This window comes from Manduca sexta, chromosome 27, assembly GCF_014839805.1.
Source record: "Manduca sexta isolate Smith_Timp_Sample1 chromosome 27, JHU_Msex_v1.0, whole genome shotgun sequence".
In the NCBI taxonomy this organism is placed as follows: Eukaryota; Metazoa; Arthropoda; class Insecta; order Lepidoptera; family Sphingidae; genus Manduca; species Manduca sexta.
Window position 1 is genome coordinate 5,485,511 of NC_051141.1, and position 25,647 is coordinate 5,511,157.

A 25,647-nucleotide genomic window follows, 5' to 3' on the forward strand; every position below is an offset into this window, starting at 1 on the left:
TCGTTGTGGTTAGACCGTAGGTTCACCGTAAGTATTAAAAAACCAATGATGAGACAATAAACCGCAATTTGTTTTCCTTTTAATGAACCTTCTGTAGGCATTATATTTTGTGTCAACCACTAATAATTCCTATCAACGACTTTGTAGACGTAACATTCGCTTTTAGTAAACAAAATCGTTGTATTTAAGCAACTTGTTACTTCGTTCGTGAAACCTGTTACTGTGTCCACTTGAGCAATTCCTTGACGTAATCTGTGTTCGCGAACACACCATTGTAACGGTTAAGGCAAGAGTGTTATTGTTCAAAATATGTTATATTAAAAGAGTCTAGAAATTAATTATATTTTTTTTATACTACATAATATTTAAATCCATCGTTTTCTTATACATATTTTACAATAACACATGTTATATGTAAGGCAAAAATTATATACCATTATTACGCCTTTTTGTAAGCTGTTACGTCATTTATCTCAGTCCAAGTTGTGAGCTGTGACAAGGATAAACACATTTAAAGTGTCAAGAATTTTACAAAAATATTACCGATATTTTATTTTCAAAGTAGACGAAATTTATACGCCCAGTAATTTATAAAGTGTGTTGTTGCTAAGACACTAAAACATTCCATTCTGCACCTTTAATGATATAATGCTTAAAAACTAAAAAATATATTACGATACCCATATTGCAGTTATGCATAATTATAAAAGGTGAATATAATCTAAACGTAAGTAACTCTTAACGGTACAAGCAGATCTAAAAAGTAATCTTAACTACGAAATTATATTAACAATAAAGAACGAAAAATATGATCACACGCAAATAGTGATTCTTAGCAAATATCACTAACAATATCAATAATAACTGCCCAGACTGAACAAATACAAACATCCAAACACTCACTCATTGTAAAATGGGTGAGAATTACTGATTCCATATATATATACAATACACATAAATTATATAGACGTTGAGAGCATAACTGTAGACCGATTTACGTTCTATTAACAAGAAAAGCAAAAAGAACAGGTTAAAAACCCAGTGTCCTACTTTTGGACATTGTCATTCGCTACACAATTTATGGACCTGATAATAATAATTAGAACGATCTCATAAATTGTGAGATCAATATGTATTTTCAGTTAGCACATAGATTTGGAATGCTTGCTATAAGGTCGACGGTTTGTTTTGTATTATATCTTGCGTCATACATAATACTTCATAGGCTGCCCTACACGCATTATATGCGTAGCGTTTCACCTCCTCTTAGACAATCGATAGTCACCGACACTTACAAAGAGCAACGCTCAGTGACGTGCATCGGTGGCATTACTCGTAAAATTAGGTGGCTTGATAAAGTCAATATCATTTAGTTGATCAATTTATGTGCAGACGAGTGTTACAGTGTTATTGTGGGGCAAGTAAATAGCAAAGGCCAACGAATTCTTGTTTAAATTGCGACGCTACTATGTTTGTCGTCCCACCGTTCGATATGCAAAATAAAAGCAGCGTCTTTCTGAGTTAATATCGTTGTAAATATTCGACAGTATTGGGTCAAAAATTCATAGTTGTCAAAGTAAACACGGTCACCTGAAAACCTGTCATTGAATAAACTCAGACAAGGTAAGCAAGAGCAAGTTATTTTAGGGTTCTGTATCATTTGAGGCGAAAGTGAGCCGTAGTCTACATTGCGTGTTTAAGGTAAACGTAAATATAAGTAAATTACCACCAAGATGGCCACTGATTGAGTGCATTTATTGAGCTCTTTATATCCATGTGCTGTACTCTGTATTCCACATTTTTACTATTCATATTTAGTTTATTTGTTAAACTATGTTACTTGTGTACAGAAAATTAAACACGTTCTATTACAAATGTTCCCTGAAATAACATGCGTTAGCTAGAAATAAAGACATTAAACTATATAGTTACTTAAAGACCGGACATTGGGGCCAAATTATTGCTCCAAAAGTTATTACCAATTCGTAATAAGTCGCTGTCTTAAGTGAAATGTCCGTATGACAAGATGTCACAGCGTCCAAAGATTACTACAAAAATAATACCTCTATTTACAGAAAATATGCTAATATGCGCATTAAAAATGTGTTAAATTATGTGAAAAATTATGAAGTATTTTACATTGGTGTTTTGCTATTTCACGGTAGATTGAGTAACTATCACATAAGGGCAAAAATGTTTTATGACAATCTTCCCAATGTCCGCTCCATATAATCATAGAACTCTTTGGCTACAGACAAACCCAATGTGACTGAAATATTGAGAAAGGGGAAAAAAGTTGACAAACGATTGACGATGTCCTCATTGCAGCCAACTTTATACGCATGTTAGACAAAATGTTTTAAATACGATAATGCGTAATTATAAAATGCATCCTTACACATTTATTACGCCTTGCACGTTACTTAGCCGTCCCTGGTTTAACATATTTTAACTTTCTTGTAAAGGTGTTCAAATATTTTATGTTTAAAAATTTATGTCTGACTGCATAAAATAAAATGGCAAGGCTTTTATTTTTATGCGTTTATTGATCGCTATCTCGAATTTGGGACATTACTTTAAGGTAAATGATCAATTTTATTTAGTTTCCCAAAAAGCGATGTAATTTACATATAATTATATTCAATTTTTGTTATTTCAATATTATTGCTGTTATTATGGACATGTAAATAAACACTAAAGAAGGAACGCTATAGGCATTTGCAAGCTATATAGCGCATTTTAATATACGTTGTTAATAATGAAAAAATGGTAATTAAACTTTCTTATCATCACTAGGTACTCATTAGAACCTAACTTAATCATCGAAATGTCTAAACACATTAGCATTTGGTTTTGTGTAATCCAATACAGTTATAGTTTAACGTATTCAATAGTAAACGATTTAATAGCGCCTAACAACCGTGTTAGACTATTATTAGTCATTACCCTCGAATAAAATTTATTCTATAGATACGCTGCGAATCAGTTCGCATTCCTTTAAAATTATATGATATTAAAACGCGGAGAAACCGACAACATAGCGAAAACATGAATCTGTTTTTTCTAATCAATAAATCGATTTGTTTAATTACAATCAATTAACTAAATTGCTTCTATTTTTTATATTTATGGCCAGGATAAACTCCTTGTACCACGATACCGCGAGTAGATAGGTATCATGTTTTACGCATACCCAAATGACTTTGTTTTTCATTCGTGTTTCTATAACAAAAGAGTGTTTAGCAACACCCATGTGTATTGTGAGCCGTTTGTGGCTAGAATATTTGAGCAAGCGTCCGTCAAATTATCAATACTATACAAACTACTTCAGCATACATGTAAAACAACAGTTCAAACTACATAGTAGAAATGTATTGAAGCATGAAAACTACACTAACTGTTATATTATCTGCACATATAAATCAAAATGGAAATTGGAAACTATGTATAAAGCGATAACGTCGGTCAAACGAAAGCGTGTAAAAACAATTTCGTAAATAATTTCGATCGTATCCCATTATATTAAAATGTGTTATAAATGTCACATTAAACTTATCGAAGCAAATTTCTTTTGCATGCATCTCGGAACGCATAATGTTCCACAAGAGCAATGCGAATTACAAATATACTTACATGCTCTCTGTTTTCCGTTTATTTTGTAACTAGTCGCCGAGCCATCTCATAGTCCTATTGTAATACAAAATTTGCATATGAATTATCTTTTTATTTAACGGATAATCGGGTGACTAACTTGTGCCGCTACCGCCTTGAGAATGAGCCGAATCGTACGGCATTTATGAGAGCGCAAACGTGAACGTGGAAGTAAATTTTCTCATTTCTCAACAATATTAGTAAACGGTCGGGCGATTATATGTTGCGATTTCATACATGACGGAAACGTGCCCTTATCTGCAATAGTTTCGTCAGTGCGTTAACTGTAACGACTCAAGGTATTGATATCGTATGTCGGCTAAGACGTGACCGGGCCGGCGACACACGAGCCAGCCGGACTGAGCGCGGCTCAGCCCGGCTCGGAGCACGCAACAGGACACAACGCAGCGCTGCGCGCAGCCCCAGCATTCGCGGCGAGAACAGACCGGCCATGTTCCGAACGCTAAACGATGTCAGCCGTCTATAACTATGCCAACTTAACGGTCGCCTGTTTCTTGGATAGGTATTTGCTTTGTACATTAAAAATATCTGCACATACATTGCAATGTGAGCGCAAAAATAAATAATATTTCTTTTTCGTTTGGCACCGATAGATTATTTAGACCACAAATGATACGTTACTTTTAGTGTTGTTTATTTTGCAAAGAGAAAGTTAGCAAATTCAATTCTAGAACAAGAATTGGCGAACTGAGCGGGTCGCTAACTGCGATTCGGAAAGGAGGTGATTGACAAGAGTGCGCACTGGGAAATTAAACTTTGCACGCGAATACAAGTTGCGCTTATCTTTGATCGTCTTCGCTGTAGCGTCCGCGCCTCGAATCCTGTTTTTTTTTTGCACAGATACATCTAGTTTAGTCAAAGTGCAAGTGGTGTATGCTGCTTGATACGCAGGGATCGATTGCTTTTTGACTACTTACATCTTTTATGCTCCGGTTTTCTATGATAACCATGCGCATCACAAAGCGGCCTCAAATAGAGCTGATTGATGGTACAAACATAACTCTGTTAATGAAAACAAGGCAAAGTGGGTTCGGAATCAGCGTTATCAATTTTCAGTACTTACAATTTTTTTTGAGGTTATATCTGAACCGCTATTTGTGTTGGCATAAGACTCTGTATCTTTTGAAATATCAGTTAATGGTGCATAATCTTTGCGTAATTTTCAAAGCCCATGGTCAAATTTTTACAGACACTAACTGCTTGAGCACAATATGATGCACAAAACAAAACCTTATCGTGTTGCGATGTAAAAGATATCAGTTAACGATTCTAAATTTGAAACTCTGTCCACTGGCGAAGGGTACAACGAAATACTGATTAAAAAAAAAACGATCTATGGAAAACAATTAACAGTACTACCAAATTAATACCTCATTTATTAACTAAGTTATAAATGCGGTGACTGTGTCATCTATATAGAATTCAATATTCAGCAATAATTGTGTTATGTCTAAAGCTTGTTCAAAGGAAACAACATTCTGATTAAATTATAATATAAATTATGCGAGTGGTCGGCCTTAAGCAGGACACTAAGGATAGACCAGGCATCCTCAACTAGCAAGCGACCTCGTAAGTAAGGGGCTACGAATGAAATATTGCCACGGGCTGACGGTATCTACGTTATGGAAACTTTGTGAAGCGAAAACGAATGCCGTAATAACTGTGAAGAATATTCTGAAACGTTTGCTTCTCAAACTTTAAATGAAGATTATGATAGTAGTGCTGAAGAATAACTAACTTGCTGCATAGGCTGTGCATAGCTATCCCCAAGTTTTTACGATGTGAAAACAATAAATGAATAAGTAGAATATATTTTATTGATTCTCGAGAATTCTTGCGTAACCGTAGCACTTGTGATAACGTTTAGGTATCGCCACCGGCGGTAACCTAAAGGCCTTTCTACAATCGTTAACGCTAATATAAAACAAAAAATATATCAGAATGACATACCCTAGCGATAGACTAATCGATATTTTTTGTACTCTTTTAGAGTTATCGATTGCATAAAGACGTCTTGGCTACAGCCTCATTATTAGTACGTAAATGCCGTAACTATCCGTTAACGTTTAATGAGCTGCAATGACTGACGCTCATTACACGCTCGCTATTATTAGAAATATTTATTTTACTATTTAATATTCAAATATATTCTAAGACGTCGTCCAGTATAAATGATAAATATGTTTGTAAGAAGTTATCGCACAAATCGCTGGTCGGGTTTGGATGAAATTAGACACAGAGATGTATCGTATGCAGGCTACATTTATCCCAACCAAAACCAGCGGTGGCCTTCTTCGGCGCATACGGGTCGGCCCCGAGGCATCTTGTTGCACTGAGATAGCTGATCGGAACCGTCCTTGCGCGATACTGCATTACGGCGCCTCTCCAGTTGAAGGAGCTAAGAAGCCCCTATATGCTGAATGACGCCTTTGGAGTCTACGACGTCGGGAGACCTACTACCCGCATTGTCGTTCACCTCAGAGGCTACATTTGTAGCCATTTTTACAGTGAATTGAACGGTACACCGGAAATAAAAAATAAATTTAATGACCTATTGTAGTTTAATTCGCTTTATGGATAATAAAATATTATAATACCTCACATGAATTGGTTGTGATCATTTTTAAATATTAGATTATATTGTATAAAAATATCAACCCTGTATTCACTGGCCCAATGCTGGGCACAGACCTCCTCTGCTACTGGCAGAGGTTAGGTCTTAGTTCACCACGTTGACATAGTGCGGCTTGGCAAATAATACATGCCATCGATATTCTTTTAAGTTATGAACCTGCGGATATTCGTCTCGGCAGCCCGTGCCACTTCCAACTGGTCTATCGCTGCTTCCGCTTATATCAGATTACGGAAAAATATAGCCGAGGGAACTTACACGTTTGACGTTAATAGGAAAATATTATTGTTCTTGGACTTTACAGAGACTAATTTGGTCGAGGAAAGTATGTAGATTTCAATTGAAAGAGCATAATATATGAGCATGATGTATAATAGGTCGGTGGCTCAAATACTTGAAGCGTTGACATATAACTTACTTCATACAAATCAGAATAGTACATCACACATTTACTTCACAAGGGGTAGGCAGATGTGCAACCAGTACACCACCTTTTCGCCGTCAGTGTTTCGTTCATGATGTCAGCCATACAACTTAAAATAATTACTGCTCCATATTTTGTCTGTGCATCCTACCAAACTTCATTACGTTTTTTAAATCATTTTAATACCAGTAAATTCAACAATAGTCTATTAAATATAACTGTTGAGAATATTAAATATGTTTATAATTTAAGTTCTATTCTACATACATTTAGAAAACAGCTGATATCAAATAATTTAATGGTTTAAATAATTAAGGTTACTGTTGCTTAAATTATTGAGTTAGTTTTAGTTAGTACAAGGAAGAATATGAGATTTGTAGCTTGAATTAGAAGATCATTTTACAAATACTTTAGAATATTCGGTTCTTATAATTCATAAGTATGTCGGTATGTTAATTATTGCTAATTACTCGGACAATAATGATATCTCTCAAAATGGCGTAACAAAAATGTATAGTCATTGGTCATTGGTCACGGTGGCATAGTTGTATAGCGCACGGTACGACATGCGCCTTGAGGTCTCAGGTTCGAAAATGGGATTCAACACACATGGCGAAAAATAGACGCTCTAGTAGATCTTTTATCAATTTCTACGGGGATAAAAGACGTGAGATATAATCTAGTTTGATTCATTTCGTAACTCTGTAATCTAAGATAGCTAAATTCGTATTTTTATTCATAATATTTACAAATGTTTCCTTTATGTAGTGTATGCTGTTTTTTAAACACACAAACGGACAAATTCTCCACGTCAACAACGTATCAGTTTCATATCAATTCTAATGGTCTAGTTCGCCTCGACATCGAAACGAATGGCATCAATGACACGCGGTATCATCAGTCAAACAATAAAATGTATTGTTTTATACTTTATAGCATGTGTTCAAATGTCGATAATATGCCACTGTATATTTAGTCTTATTATACTGACAATAAAGATCTGTGAGATATTAAATACTCGCGGCATCACCCGTGTGGAACGCCTTTATTATATAAACTCTAAAATCACCACATAACATGAAAATTCTGTTCAAAATTAAAATATTTACTATGAAAGCAAATTACTACGATAATAAGTAGCCTATATGTTAAGTCAGGATAGTCTGTCCCTGTGCCAAATTTTATCCAATTCCGATCAGAGTTTTCTACGCTTACTTCTAACAAACATTGAAAATTCAATTCAAATATTCGAAGTCATAAATATGTAGCGTCTACCTAAGAATCTATAAGTATATACTATAAGTATAAATATATGATTAGACTAAGAGTATACATCTTTAGCCGTTTTAAGTTGATTCGATGAAGTCAAATTTACACTCAACTAGGTTGACTGTAATTTTTAACATATCCATACACTATGAATTTTAATTTGATTATAAAACTTGTATAAATAATACGAAACTAATAGGTATGATTGAGGTTTTCGTTATAATATTGAGATTACAATTGCTCTACTCTGTAAATAACACACTGATTGATCGATAAACACAATTATTAAACATCGCGTAACTTAATTCTTATTTTTACAGTTTGTTTATTTTTTTGTAACCCGTGTTAATGATCGCAAATATACTCATTAGAACTCATTTCCATGCCAATGTCACTGCTGTTACAAATAACTTGTTCATCTTCTCGGATCGTAGGTAACATTATATTGTCTGCATTCATTAATAATCTTAATTAAATATAAACATTTCACGGTTAATTCTCAATTATAATGCGTATAATTTTTATTACATAAATTATGATAATATAATGCATGCATGTTTTAAATTTCACCGAACCGTGTTGCGCTAGCATTGTCTTGTAATTGTTATAGTAATATTAATTTGACTACTTTTTTTTAAAACATACATTTTAATAAACTTAAAGCCCTTAAACAGCGAGGAAGTATAACACGCTGACTAAAAATCTACATTTAAGTTGTCCAGAGATAAGCGCGGTTGGTAATTAAAAACCAGATCGAGGCAGTTCGATCATCGACGCAGCCTCGCTTCATTGAAACAATTTAAACAATCACACGACAGCAAGTACGAAAATATTTGTCTTGTAAAATATTTGACCTGATTATGAACCTTTATACAAACCGTTGACGAAAATATGATTTCTTTTATCAACAGATTGAGGGTTATAAGTCTTAAACAACTTTAAACATACGTAAGTTGTATATCGTTCCATTTTCAATTTATTGAAAAGCAAAATAATTTCATCTATAGTATCCTTAAGTTTTTACCCGTCTGTTTGTCCAATTGGTAAGAATGAATATTTTGCGTAATATATTAGTTTTCACTAGCATGAGTGAAATGCCTAAAATTTTGCGTAGGTTATGGGCGGTGTGGCAAAAGTTGAAGAATTTTCACATTTTTAAACAACCCTCCCGAGTCACCCTTACGCATACGTTTGTAAATAAAGTGTTCCTAAATAACATTCTTATTACGATCGTATCGCGTACAAATTCCGAATTTAGCGCATAAAAATAAATATCGAAGTAAGTAACACTTGAGTACATCATAAAAAATTACAGAATAGCCGAAAACCTTTGTCACGCATAACATATATCCAATTTTGTTGACGGTAATATAATTTCATGTCCTTTTGTCGGTTATTGAGCAAATCATTGCAATAGTAAAAGCCGTCGCACACCAAGCGTCATTATTTACGTGCCTCGCCTGCACTAGATTAGTAGAAAGGGTCAGGAAAACAGTGAAGGCCGGTGTCGCAATGGAAACGGCATTAGAATAATCCGATGACCGTCTTGTTTATCCGCTTCTCTTAGATTGTGTTCTAAAACTGTATTAGGTAACGTAGTTTCACACTCGAAGCAAATGACACAAATAGGTAGCGTGACGGTTTATCGCGAATAAACAATGCGCCTGCGCATGTCGACATTGAATACGGTTTCGATTGATACGAACTTCAATATTGACGAATTCGGAACGAGCCGTGATTGCAGACCTTTCGAATTGGTGCAGTGACGCACAATATTAACAAGTTCCGATCGGTAATTTTTTTTTACCAATGGTACAGCGCGACATGGGTAAAAATCCTCTTTTTTCTCACGTTTCAGTCACAATATTTATAAAAATAAATAAAAGTAAGACCGCGTTCATGCTAGCAAATATTTATAGTCAATCGAATAGTTTTGAAAATTATTTATGTTCAGTTTTCGATACTCCGGATATCTGTTGAATGGTACACACGTGACCGCGCACGTGATGTCGAACGTCGAAAGCTCGCCGGCTGTGCACTTCTGCGTGCGTGTCAGACGTCCAGCTGATTAGACTATAATTACAGTGTAAAATTTCAACGTTGACAGTACGCTGAACAACATCACAGTCCTTCCCGTGACCATGAAGGCTGAAAAGTCTTCGAAACGTCGGGAGAAAAGTAAAATATTCAAACCACGATAAACCCGAAAAATATTTTAATTTTAACGTTGACATTGTTAAGATGTTTTTTCCTGTTTAGAATATCTATATTGATTCTTCCTGATTGGTTTCTTAATTTTATTTATAACGAGTAGTTTCCGATTTGGAATTTAATTACATACAAAGCAAGATAATAAAATTGCATGTTCATGGCTCTTGAGTCACGTCAGGCATATATCACTAAAGAATTTAGCATCATTAACCAAAAGAAGATTTAGACGTATGAAAAGAAATCTTTATTTATTTATTATACACAGAATCTACTTATTGTAAGCATTATTTCAGCGAATAGAGTGTAAATTATTATAACTATAGTTGACTGACATGAGGAAAACACTTTTGTTATTGCGATTACCGCTAAAGGTGTCAGAAATTATTGTGAGGATTCGCCTATTGAGGTGTAATAAATTGGTCCGACTGTACCTACATCTGTTTCAAATAATGGCCATATTAAAAGCGTAATTATAGACAGTTTCAGAAACAATGCATTTTATACAGTCATTTTGGATGCATTAAGCGTAGAAATTAGTTGTGATTAATACGTAACCTTGTAATTTTTAATCGCTACGGAAAAATACTGTTCCATTATGAATACTGATATTCATGTGGGTGTGCATTGACAAGCAGACACCAAGCCCGTTTATGATTTATTTAAGTCCTTCGCCGTTCCCTTTGCGATCGTTGGAATGCAGGAAAATATGTACTCAACATTTTCGGCAACAACAAAAAAACGTCCTATCATCGACAATGGAGATACCTAGATCTTAGTCCTGGCAGCTTAAGATCAATTTTGATATGCCTCTTGAATGTAATCATTTAATACGCGTATCACAATACGCTGAAGTTCAAATTAGAATTATTAATACCTACTTCAGGTTTTTAAAGTTACCTTAGTTACAAACAATTACAAATAGTGACATAAAACCCGATAGTTTCTGAATGTGGCCTGATTCTAAACATGCAGTCGTTATGTTTATCTCTAACAAAGCAATAAAAAGCCCTGTTAAGATAATGTATCCACCCTACATTCTTACGGCTAGCTGTAAATAAACTTAGTAAAATCAATGCAAATCACCTTTAATTAGTGACGTACTGACTGAATCATCATACAATTAAATTTAGATTGCAAACAACGACTTCTTTATGCTAAATACTACTAAATTCTTGGTCACAATTACTAAAAATAGAAGAGATAATAATAGAACAAGGCGTTCTTGGATAATGGATGATTCGCAAAATAGTTGAAATAATTTCAACTATTTTGCGTATCATTTCTGTTTTAGGATCTGTCAATTCTACTATCAAAACTAAAACTACTGTAACTATGTGCAGCGTAGTATGCGCTGTGCATATATATAATAGTATATATAATAATATATAGATCTATAGTTATACAACAAAATTCAATATATTATGCATCCACGCCTTCTTACCGAATTACACCAAAAATTAATAATAATTATATTACACGGTTGGTTTAACTGTCATGATTAAACTTTAAAGGACTTGTGCGATAACAGTGGTTGTGCACATAAATAAGACCATTCTTATTAAGAAAGATAAATCTTTTAATTGGCCATCAACATACATTTTGTTACTACAATATTCTTTAAATTTCCCGAACGTATAATTTGGGTATTCCCAATGGATGACGGTACGATAAAAGATAATAAAGAGAGCTGTGGCCTGTGAGAGTGACAATGTACATATGCAAGACTTAAATTTAAACCAAGTTTTCTAATACGGATAAGTTAGAATACCATTCCATTACAATATCGCAAACCATTATACGAGCGACGATAGCCTAGTTGGGTGTGGAACGGACTGCCGAGACGAATGTCCGCAGGTTCAAATCCAAACGGCACACACCTCTGACTTTTCTAAAAAAATCATGTGTGTATTCTTTGTGAATTTATCGTTCGCTTTAACGGTGAAGGAAAACATCGTGAGGAAACCTGCACATCTGAGAAGTTCTCTATAGGAATTTCGAAGGTGTGTGAAGTCTACCAATCCGCACTAGGCCAGCGTGGTGGACTAAGGCCTAATCCCTCTCAGTAGTAGAGGAGGCCCGTGCTCAGCAGTGGGCAAGTATATAATACAGGGCTGATATTATTATTATTATTAAACCATTATACAGAGTATATAGTTAATCATCGATCGTTTATAAATGTAGTTAATTGCGCCAACGATTAAGTTCTCTTAGAAGGTAATCACATATTTTTTTACGCCATGGTACCCTCGATTATTGTATTATTGCACGTGACTCAAACATAACGTCTTGTCTGACATGCTATCAGATTTATTTAATATTTACATTTCCAATAAGTTAAAACAAAACTATAAGCGCATTTGCGATGACGCACGGATGATATTATTGAATCTATTAATTTCTTATTTCTAAATAATGATTTACGTTGAATATATTTTTACATGTCCCATGGAAAAAGTATTTCTTTTGGAATTTAGCTGATTCAGATTATTTTATAATGTTATCACGCGATTGTATATCATGCTGAAAATACCGAGTAGGAGATACATTATACATACATACTTTTTATCGGACTAGTATGAATTATAATATATACCATGTATACTATGTATCATTGTGCTCACTGTACCGTTGAAGAACATGCTTAGGTAAAGTATATCATATAATATTATAATTCTTGAAATCAGACATGTATATTTGACATATTATGTCTCACAACAGACAACAGACAACTGCCGCTCAATTACGTGATATTATAGTGCACCCAATATATATTGAAAATATAGTGAATTATTTATATTTTTTCCATTGATTACTATGTCGAACTCGATAGTCGATAGACGCCAAAATGTTATTTGTGATCAGCATTGATTTGTACTATAGTTAATCATTTCAGTAGCCACATACAGATTTAGAATATCATACAAAAAATGTGCATGACCATAAACTAAACTAATGCTATTAGGCCGCTGGCATCGAAGCGTGCAGCGAAGTATAATTTTTAGATACATTTACGGCATTATCTAACACTCCCTCCCTCCTCTTATTTTAGCGCCCCCATATAGGTGTAATGGCTGCCATACATGCTACGGTCCATCGGAAAGGTCCACCGGTGCAGGTATGCCTGCGCCGGTAGACCGAAATGTGTGTGGGAATAGACCTGTGCAGATTTTTGAGCCTGTGCAGGCGACCGGCGCAGTATCGAAAATCAATTCTTTCAATTGATACCTGCGCAGGCATATCTGCACAGATGACCTCTCCGGTAGACCGTAGCGTGTATGGCTTACATAAGTTTTGTGTCCAGAACCGTATCTACAGCATAACAGGGCTCATTTTCGCTCAATCTCATAACCATATCGTAGGGTGGTCGAGGTCTCCTGTATATCGTAATATTCTGAGCTTATGCAACAAGGGCGCCCTCTCGCCCATTGCTTCCGAAACTACAAAAATCAATTTTCCGCTTTCCGCATTTGACAACAACAAATTACATTTTTATAGCACCTCATATTAAATCTGCGCATTTTATAATAAATACACACGTTATACGTTCATTCGACCGTTGATGCGTTCAGAAATACATGGATGCGATAAAAACCTTTGCAATACTATTCATTAGCTGCAAGCACCGCATGAATGTCACTAGTCACAAAATATCGGCATTTTAAGAAAACACTTTCTATTAAATATTAGATTCAATAATCTTTATCGATGGCACATTAGGGTACGTAATAAAATGAAGGACCGAAATGAAACCTTCCATATTAATAAGGCAAAGTGACCGTACTCTAGGACGTCTTATTAGCATAACAGTCCCGGTTGAATCTTTATTTTATCTCCTTATTAGACTATGCAATCGGCTGGCCGATAATACGGATATATGTAGAAGGATTTTGTTTAAATTATAATGTTGGTGACATATTATCGCACTTTGTATGTTAATGAAGAGGAAAGTGGAGGTAGAACGTGTTTGACTACTCATAGAGGAATCCGCATATCGTTGTGTACATTTATGGTAGATATATTATTATAAATGTCCAGCTAATGAGCCGTGACGGTGTGCTGTCCCTGCGGACGGAGCGGTACCTGTATGGATTGCGTGGTTACTTTCTGATCAATGTTAAAATGTTATCGATGACACGTGAAGAAATATCTTAAAATATTATCGCTATTCGTTAAGTGTATCTGTGTATACTCAGCAGACACAAGTGGTTTAAGACAATAGTATGGAATTATAAAATATAAATGACTAGTAAGGCAAAACAAACAAGTACAGCTGTTAAGGAGCGATTTTACCTACCTATTGAATTGTTATTTAATTACAATTTATCAATTCGAATAGACATATATTAGAAGAATTGTATTTTACGTATTGCTTTTTAAGTATTATCTTTAATTTAAATTAAAAATACTGCATAAATACGTAACCCTGTAACAGGGATGTGTTAAGAACGATAATTATTATAGACAGATTTTGTATCCACGTGTTTTTTCCACCAACAGAATTTGTTTGCGGTCAGTTGCCACCGCCTTACACATAAATGGTTTTACAAAATGGCCGTTTTCAATAAGCGGAGCCTTGACTGACTGTACAAGTGCATTTGCCTACATTGCCAAATCCACACACGGCCGACGCACTCCGCAAACCAGTTCTCCATTGCTTATCTCGGAATCCGCCCGGGACCGGTCCGTGCCAGCAATAGACGTGTTCTTAAAACCAAAATAACCTGAAAAATTATTGACGTATTCAAGTCTAACAAAAAACGCGAACTCACACCGCATCACCTATCTGTATTATTGATTTGTTCTCAATAATACAGCGGCTCAACGTTGCCAGTCTTTCCTCATTATGTGTGTCGCGTGTTATGGCGCCGAAGAAATCGTACTTATTGCATTGAAACATTAAATAGGAACAACGCGGTCTGAAAACGATCTTGTCGACAAAATTAATTGTTCTGAGACGACTTGTGTGCAGGAGAACTCTTGAATTTTTTATAAATTCCATACAGGTTTAGCGTGCAAATAATTGACAGAACTAATCAAAAAGTAATTGTTCAAATAGGTCGCATACTTAACTAACAGAATTTTTTGCTCAAGTTTAATTACAATGATAATAGAAATGAGAATAAAAACATTTGCCAATACACGTTTAAGTCGATATGAAATAGCTATTCTCAATGCGCCGTGAGTGGTGGCTGCCGAGCTTAGCTATGTGCCGTTACCAATTGGACAATTTAATCAGAAAAACGCCTCACAAAACGTGATTTTTCTTTTTTTCTGCATTATTAGTTTCGATTAGTCAAGCGCTTACATAAAATGTCTTGTTTACGTTTTAGGTTATTATTAGCGTATTTACACGTCACCAAAAATATTCAAACCTTGTAGCGCTTGAAATAAAATAACGATTTATAGGAAATATTATGTTCGATCTCAGCCGCGACTAATTACTGTGGTTTCTGTGGTGTTTTGACGGAATATTACCAACATTTTAGTAAATAACATATTGCAGTATTGTAATTATTTTAAACCCAAAAAGGTTTTGTTGTTATAATGTCTAGTATAAGGTATAGTATCGAAATGGAATAACTAAGGCGTAATATAATAAATTTTAAAGGATTTAATCTAAAATCTATGTTCTCGTGGGAACATACAAAAACTACGATTCCCAGTGATGTTCACCCTCTACAGTGAACAAATGTATGCTGACAAAGAAACATAAATGTTAGAGGGAATAGTTTGGTAAATAACGCTTATAAATAAATATATAATGAAAGAACAAATACATCGAACATATAATTATATACCGTTCGTAAGTCATGCGAGTTTTCAAATACTTTTATGTGAAATGTTATTGCGACTTGTTGGTAAAATAACTCGCAACGCGGCAGAGAAAGTAAATGCTTAGGCCACTTGATTCACTGTCGTTTTATTAATGAAACTTGTTTTCGTCTTAGCGTAAGTACAGACGGATATAAAATGATATATCCTAATTTATTTATATTCTGTATTGATTGGGTCGCTAATGCGACGTGAATGCTTGGTTTTATAGCAGAGAGTCAGTTGCGGATAGGTGTTACGCCTGACGGTAATTTCCATAGTCCCTATTGCATTGGATTTAAAGAAAAAAATGTAGGTGCTTCGAGTAACTTGCTGAGTCTACCAAAAACAGCAACTGGCTTTTCTTCTTCATTTTCAATGGTACCCATTAATGTAGATAAAATTATCTTTGTTTTTACATCTTAAGATATATTTATAATGTTTATATATCCATTTTATTGTAAATGGCATTAATAATTACGTGCTACAGAAAGGAGATCTGAGTATCGCCTGCACTTTGAAAATTGCTTGTAATTCACGACGTTATCGCAAAGAATTATTTACGCCATTAAATCAAATTGAGTCACTATAACATTTTACATATCAGTGAATCATAATTCTCTTATGGAATGTTTAATATATTTTCTTGTTATTTTCATACGCGTATGTAGAGGTGGGCCGGGTGGGTCGTGCCCACCTCAGAATTGCTTGGTGTCCATCCAGAAAAATTTGAAACTTAGTATTACTTTAATTTTTAAAATCGACCAAAATTACATAACCTGCACAGAAGTATACGAAAATCATTTTATTTTTAATCTAGGATTCTGAGACCTCACCCCCCCGCTCATAGAATTAAAAAATAACTAGCTACGCCCCTTTCTTTATATTTTGTGTATGAGTTTCGTCACAAATAGTGCATCTTTTTACTACTTCCTTATTGACTTAATATGTTTTTTTACTCAATTAGATGTCAGCTTTATGTCTGCATAAAAAAAAGCCCTGATTGTTTACATAATTGTGTTATATCGATATGGATACCGTCATCGGTAGTTTTAAGTTTAAATAGATTAAATAGTGATTTTATATTACACGCACCTACAATAAAAGGGTAATAGTAACTTGTAATAATATAAGTTTTTACACAAGCGAAATGATCTTAAATAGTAGATAATAAACAAACTGGTGAATTCAAAATATATGTTATATTAAGTATTTTATAATATGTTGTATAATAATAATAAAAGTTTAATGAACAAAGTAGGGTCTTCATAAAAAAGCAATGACATATCACCGCAAAGTCTAAAGACACCAATTAGATTCATCGACCATAATAATAAACGTTTCACTAAATTGAGCAAATTGGACTGTTAAATCATGAATCTCATTACAACTGACACCACGCAAGGGGTTAAATGAAAACATACTATTTCTGTACTATCAATGATCGCTTCATAGACCGCTCGTTTATAGTATATGCATGGGAACTTCATAATGTAAAACAGAAATTAACTTTTGTTTTTATTCGTTTCTGTTATGCTTTAAATTTGCCTTTGTATAGTGGCTTGAGGATTTAAATTAAGAACAAACACGTTTTGTTGCGAGATTACTTCAATACTAAGTTGTGAATGTGTTCCTATACAAGTCTGAACTAGGCAAATCGATAGATTTTCCCAATAACAACTGACATTTGGCGACTCTAAATGGTAGAAACGTTTGGGATCATCTTTCAATTAGAATTTTTACGATCACCTACTCTCTGGGTTAAAACGTAAGATTTTATAATATACTTATTTAGATTATAGTAGATTTTACAATATAGTATTTGTACGAGCTTTTACAGTAAGCAATATACTAGTACATTTCTTTTGACAATTTTATTATTTAATCTGAGAAATGAACAGTGTTTTCAAATATCTCAATTTATTTAAACGAATTCCGGTAAACATGAAATTTATTACACCGAAAAGCTGTCTATGTTTTTTTTGTTCCAATTGTATCGTATTTGTAGTTTCTAATTGTTGTCATAAAGATAACACTTGTTAATTATTTTAGACTAGAAAAAAATAAACAAACATTTAGCGTGTCATGAACGAAATACGTGTGATAAAGCTTTGAGTTAATATATAGCACAATATAGAGAGGAATATATTTATGCAAAAGATTACCATTAACTATCATTATACAAATCTCAACATGTTTTATAGAAGGTTTCAGTTTTCTATCATTTATACTTACATTTTATTTATATTCTATCATTTATACTTTCATTATAACATTAAAAACTTTGACAGAGGACTTGGAACTTAGTAAATACTCACTAGTAATTTTTATAATGGATGTATCGCCGGCAACCAAAAAGTAAGAAAACGTATTATTATTATCCTTATTATAACATAGTGTCTGGTTAAAATGATCTCCTCTAAATATGTAAAATGATTAAAAAGTCGTTTTCATCCTTAGTCGAATATAAAATAAAGTTTAGTGTTATTTAAACACAGTTCAAACTTCCCAGCCAAGTTATGCAACACGGCGGCACCTTCCACCACTGACCGGCTGCCACTTGTCCATACTGGTTATATCCAGTTAATTCCATATAACAACATTTTTATATTTAACGGTTTTATATGAGTAACCGCAGGAACGAACCACAGACTCCACCAACCAATGCTTTAATTGATTTTATATAAATCAAACAACATGTGAACATTTAGGCGATGATCTAACAAATGATCGGATTTGTTAATAAAGTAGCATAGAAGGAAACGGTTCAAAAATAAGGTTGATTCTCGTTGGTGCGGTTTCGAAATCGCAGACAGAACGTAAACACGTCGTCACCCCGGTTGCGACAGGCAGCATGTAATAATAACGTATACTTGTCTTTCCAACGGCACCATACGTAGGAGACCATTCGTCACACATTTGCAGCCTCTTGACAGCCCTATGACCTATTCAGGTATTTTAGTCTTCAATAACGTCCGCGTTTTACTAGATATTCATAAGCATCCACATTAGGGTTACACCTAAATTATATTCATAAAATAATTGCATAAATATTAATTTGAAGCTATAATGTCATGAAGGTAAAGTTCAGGTCAGTGATAGGGTCACCGCAATCGCGTTTAGGACCGGCTATTTATAGATAGAAGGAAAAATTATTTTCTTGCCGCCGAGAGGTCGTTTCCATTATACAATTGTCTTTGCAATTATTTTTTTATGACACATTCATTTTGTAAGGCTGTTGTGAGTGGAATCATAATACTATCAGATTCGATCAATTTCGAACAAGCAAGCAAAAATAAATATGTACGTGTTGCTTTTCCAACAATTGTGTATGACGCGTTTTGATTTAATATGCGATATTAAATACTATGTGTTTCTATGCGCAAGGTGTTTTATAAACTTGTGTTTAATGTTATATAATTATAACATCAGTAATTATTTATTTATGTTTATAATAGTTTTATTTTTTTCAATTCAGTTCCCAAAATTGGATGTATAATTTCACATACAATTATAAATATAATTGTCCTAAGTTATGGTCATCAATGATGACGAAGAGGGGCGAGGTTCCGCTATTTTATATGTAACTCTCCCCCTGTTTATCAATATTATTTTATTTTTCCAAATAATAGTTTTTTTTTCAAGCAATTGTTATATATTTTGCTAGACCTGAGTCATGAGTTAATGGATAATACAAAGGGTGTAAGGGGAAGGGATGAGGTTCAGCTATTTGATACGTAATTTGCCACTGTCAATCAATAGTTTAACAAGTAAATTTATAATTAATTAAATAAGTACGGAGCCAGTATAACCGGCAATAAAACAGGACACAAAACAATCTTGGGTCAGTGTAAAAACCCAATTCCACCTACAACGCCTCTTATATAACATTAAAAACCGAATACGAAAAGTACGTCAAATAAAAATGATTGTGAAATCGCATCTACGAGTGTATCTAATTTAAATTGATTTCGCATCGATACCCAATATAAAAACCTTTAGCTAATTCCAATCATGATTTTTTTAAACAGTTAATGGATTCCTTCCAGAAATCGTTCATCTGCAGGGCATTTCGTATTTGAAAAATATCCTGTTTACATCGAAAAAAATACTAGACGCTCGGTACATAAAACCAAATAACAACTGATAATCGCGATCTGCCCATCCATACAGGATCTAAGACACAAGGTACTTAAAAATAAAAATTACTATCATAAAAACAAACGCGTTTGCATAACTCGTCCAGGATTTGAACTTGTTATACAAACATCTACCCCAAAATACATGATTTCTTTAAAATTATTAAAAAAGTATACCTACCTACATTACAAGAAAATAGTAGAAGGACTAGATGTTTCGAATATACAGGCGACGAAATTTTTATTTTTTAAAGATATTTAAGAAAATATGTAGTGGTGTTGCCTACGTCATATAGTATAAACAAAGAAAATTATAGGTAGATACGTGTTTCTTTACAACACCGTGTGAAATAAATTACTGTGGAAATAGTAACGGCTGTCATATTAATATCCAAATGAAATGTTTAATTTAGAATCAATAAGTCATTTTATAGGGTAAATTTACTAGGCACCTAATTATAATAGATAGAAGTTAGACATCAAAATAATATCAATATTGACGGTAAACACAATCGTTGTATGTCCAATAAATATTTCTTTACAAGCACTTTGGCCAGTTATCTCTGTGGTAATGTTTCATTTAATTATTGCCTAATTAACTAAGTATAAAAGTATTTGATGTCCACAAATTTGATAATAGTCGTGGTCGTATCTACAAAGTACATTTATAACCCACCTACTTGTATAGCGAATCAAATGTTAAGTTATTCTTTTATTTAATCGCTATTACATTTGAGAAACTAACATATACACAAAAAATACAATAATATGTTGCTCGGTAATATTGTCGAAAGTATTTAATCAAAAAAATTTCGGCTTTATTCAGAATTCTCGCCAAATGTATCTATAAAATAGTTTTAAGTGTTTCACAACACTTGGGGGTAAATAGAGCTAACAAAAGAGACAAACCTACTTTTCACTGTAATATCAACACCAGTGCGGACAAAGCGTTAGTATAGGAAAGAACAGACGCAGTCCGAATGGCTTTATATAATCACCGCTGGATGTTTACAAATACCGTCACCACGGCTAACCTTAGAGCAGCCGTATGAAACGCAGGCGGCAGGCTCGCAGCCGACCCGCGGCCGCTGCTCGTCGACCCGCCGCGCCATTCACCATACAACGATTTATCCCCTCATACCCGCGTATCCGTAACGCCAACGCATAATATAATTTGAGAAATGTTTTGCGAAGGCGGCTGTGCGCGCTTCGGTAACGACCGATGGCGTGCCAGTCAAGGAGGACCTTTTGGAAAGTGAGATCCGAGCAGGAGCAACGACGTCGTAAACTCGCAATGCAACACTCGCTGTGCCTAAATTGAAAATTTATAGTATCACTCACCTGCACAAAAAAATAAGAGGTCCAAACCGCTGCGGATTCCTCGTTGGTGTCTTGTGTCAGGAGAGTAGTCCGGTTTTGCATTCACGTACCGAAGCACGATCACACTGCGTGAGAGAAAGGGCGCGCAACTCGCTCACAAGTGTTCACTTCGCGTGTTGTGCCTCGGCGGTTCGATGCGAGAGTGGGCGTCGCGAAAGCGTGTTGGCGTTTGCGGGTCTCAGGTTGAACTGAAGGCCGCGACGTGCGGGGGCCACTTTATGGTAACGGCCTAGCGGCGGCCTGCGGCGCGCACCCCGCCGACGCGGCCGCAACCGTGCGCGGGCGCGTGCGCTCCTGCCGCGCTCCCTGCCGCGCGTCCTGCGCCGCCGGCGCAACCACCGCGCTCCTGAAAAATCATAATTCATTTACAGTCACACTAAAAAATCTATTTTTTCCATATGTTTTCTTTTTACGTAGGTATTGGGTGTTTCTCAAGGCTTCGTTGGCATGAAAAGCCTTTTTTGTTACAATAGTCCCTAAAATTCTATAGCAATTCATAGCGCAACCTGTACGATGCTAAAAAATTAGATAAAATTAGATAATAAAAAGACATAAAAAATGCCGTTATGTCTAATATCAATCCAGGACATTGTCTACCGATGTGCTAAATTGTATCCAAATCAATTCAGCTGTTTCAGCGACTACTTCTAACAAGCATATATTTATATTTTCCCAAAATTTCGCATTTATACTATTAGTAAGGTAAAAAGAAAAACAATCTATTGCAATATACGAACATACTAATTCGGGATTATAGTTATAAAAAATCTATGAATTAGCTACATACTACTATTCAGGCAAATCTCAGAACAGGCATTTAATTTAGTAATGTTAGAACATAATCATCTGAAAATCTGTTATCACAGAAAGCGGTAAGTATGTTATTAATTGATTTGCAAAATATGGTGAAATTAAAATTCCATTGACTGCTACAAACTGCTCTAGAGAGTAACTCTAATATAAATCTTAAACACAGATACACTTATTTTGCAAGACGATTAAATTCTACAGAGGTACCTACTGTCAAAATTTCTGTAGAAAATCTAAAAGAACAAGCTCCTTGATTTATTATAATGAATATAATCAACCATGATCTCGAGTTATAAAAAATCAAATTAAATTAATATTATTATAGAGTAGAGGCACGATTGACAAAAGGGTCGAAAGTAGAGGTCTTTCATGATTCATGAATCTTCAGACTACTGAAGAATCATTAATCATAAAATAGTAATTTTATCTATCTGTACACAACTTACAAAAAAATATAAAAAATAAAAACAAACTAAATACTTATCAACCTTTATCTCCTAAGGGGTGGTGAGCAGAGGTGCAGTCAGTGCACCAACTTTTCACCTTTGTTCCGCCCCATGATGCAATAAGGGGTGAGCCTATCGCCATATCAGGTGCAATTTAATACTTCGGGCTTATGAGCAGAAAAACACAATATCACTGCCCCGAATCCACCTAAGATTTAAACCGATTTAAGATTTAAATCGGTGCCGTAACATACAAGTAATATCACAACGCCACTGAGAAGAAAACAAAAGTAATCCCCAAAGATGACTTTATTGTCAATCATAAACTTATTTATATCGTATAAAACACGTGTCACTGACACCAAAACAAGTGATAACATTCCAAATATAATCCTAGAATGAAAAATCTGAAAATTTCCTTGTATTGAAATTTATGGGAAAAACCAGAGCCTGAGTTAATTGATAAAAGAATGAGTGGAAGATGAGTCAAGTTTGCAGGAAAAAATACTTACAGGACAATCATTGTTTATTTACCACAACACCACCGCAAGTTACAGTTTTTGACACAAATGCTCATACACTATCCTTATATGTTATATATTATTATATGTGTGTAAGGTACGTACGATTACTTATTTGCCTCATTGAAGGTCTATTTTTCATTAATCCTCAACACAATGTACACAAATTCATAGCAATAAATTAAAATCATAATATAGATGAATCTAAGTGAAATTGTAATTATAAGTGAAGACTGCATGCAAATAGTATATAACAAAATATATATATATATATAAATAAAAATACTGATGGAAAGGAGTATGGAGATAGAGTCGGTTGTGTAGTAGTATTGTATATACGATACTACCGCTGTATTGAGGTTTCGTCTTCGATATCCAGTTCCGATAAAGACAGACAGAAATTCACGAAATTTCCAGTAGTATGGGTAAGACTGGAATCGTGCCAGGCAAAAGTCTAATCGCCCATTATTATATGGTACTTAACATATCTAAACTACATTTCTGCCTACCTTTGAAAACGAAAAAGGGGAAATGAAAATTTAAAAAAATTAAGTACGTTTAATTCTAGAGAAGACGCTTGCAAGAGACTAAACGCACATTGGTTATAAAATCCGCAACACCAAAGGACATGCATCGCTGATCTTTAAGGAAAAACACGAGAATTAGGATTTTAAATGGGAGCCCTAACAAACACCGGCGAACATGCATCGTCTATATATATTTTATTTTCTACGAAACAGTTGTACTTCCCCGGTCGATCCAGTACGGACATACCGTTAACATATAAATATAGTAGAGCATAGTTACACTTTAGAATTAATTACTATATCCCCGTAGAATATTTTTAAGAATATGTTCGGTGACTAAACTCGGTTGCCAAAGTCACACAATATAATAAGCTGAACATTTTTTATTATAATTATCAACATTTAAAGAATAATATTTAATCATTAATTTAACACAAAAACCATTACCGTTTATAAAAAGATACAGGTTGAAACAAAACTTTAAATTAAAAATCTTAAAAAAAAATATTTCGATGACATGAGAATAACAACACTTTACAGCAATTAACGTGACGTTCCTGTGTAAAGACCCTAAAACTTGTAATACGATTTCTACCATCTTACTTTTGCAATTTTGCCAATAGTTATAATAAACACATACACAAGATTACGTATTTATCCTCGAAGGGGTATACAGAAGCCCAACCAGGGCACCCACTTTTCGCCAAGTGTCTTCCGCCCATGATGTGATAGGGGCGAACCTATCGCCATATCGGGCTCAAATTCTAGACCCCGAGCTGATGCCGAGCAGAAAAACTCAAGTACCACTTTGCCCGAACCGGGATTCGAACGACCGCTGCCATACCGCGCATGCAGTACAATTACACTACCAAGACAGTTATCGTCTTTTCAAAAAGAGAACCGTCGTGGCCGAAAAGTGAACTAATTTTATGATTTTTATATAGCAACCTTTCAACGCCATATGTAAATGTTAAACTTATTTCTCTTGTCGTATTGCTTTGTTATAAACGATCTTGCGTGTTGTTTTAAGGGATTTTTATAGGAACATACCGAAACTAAACAAAAAAAGTAATTAAGTATAGTAGCGACCTCAAATCCAACGACGGCTCTCTTTTTGAACGGACTATACTATGAATTCATTTCCAAATAAAAAAATATAATAAATTAATTATTGAAAATATCAGTTAATCTTTGAAAACTTGATAAACCTAGATAAACTTGCTTTGATTGGATGAAGTAAGGTACCGACGTTGACGTCAGTGGCCTCAGTACCTGCAGTCAGTAATGCAGGTTGGATTTTCTAAAACATTCATATGCCAGAGCATAAGTAGCCAATATCCAGAGTAGCTCAATTGCAGAACTTATCAGTAGCGAAATACTATCACTGTGTTGCTTAGAATAGTTAATGGGAGCAACGATGATTGGTTAAGACGGCGTCTACGACCTATAGAGTAAGGTTTAAGCATTGTTCTGTTCTGGTTTGAAAGACACTGTAGTCAATGTTATTATTGAGTATTATAAGACTTTTCATCCAATATCTCATGGTTATAAACTCAGTACTTTAAATCAAAGTGCACCTCCCACTTCAGCCCAGTTGATTTACACCATTATAAAATTCAAGCGAATTGCTTATAATTTAAATAATAATTTTTTTTAGCATTGTTAAAAGTCTGCCAGTTAGTTGTTATTTTATGTATTTATTGAGGTCTTCAAATGTTCCTGTGAGCTTCTAAATCGCGGAAATTCGTAGCAAGCGTTATAAATGATTTTTTTTCGTAAAAGTATTAATAATTAATAAACGGCTA

The 25,647-nt window shown here is 34.4% G+C and overlaps 1 protein-coding gene across 2 annotated transcripts in view; it reads right to left on the bottom strand.

The window, feature by feature from the left end:
• LOC115448600 (UNC93-like protein) overlaps positions 1-21,737 on the bottom strand; it is an 84,810-nt gene extending 63,073 nt beyond the window's left edge. For both annotated transcript variants that reach the window (XM_037443831.1, XM_037443830.1), the window contains exon 1: positions 21,500-21,737. The gene's annotated coding sequence lies outside the window, so the exon portion shown is untranslated. The remainder of the gene's footprint in view (positions 1-21,499) is intronic.
• Between the last annotated feature and the right edge of the window lie 3,910 nt (positions 21,738-25,647).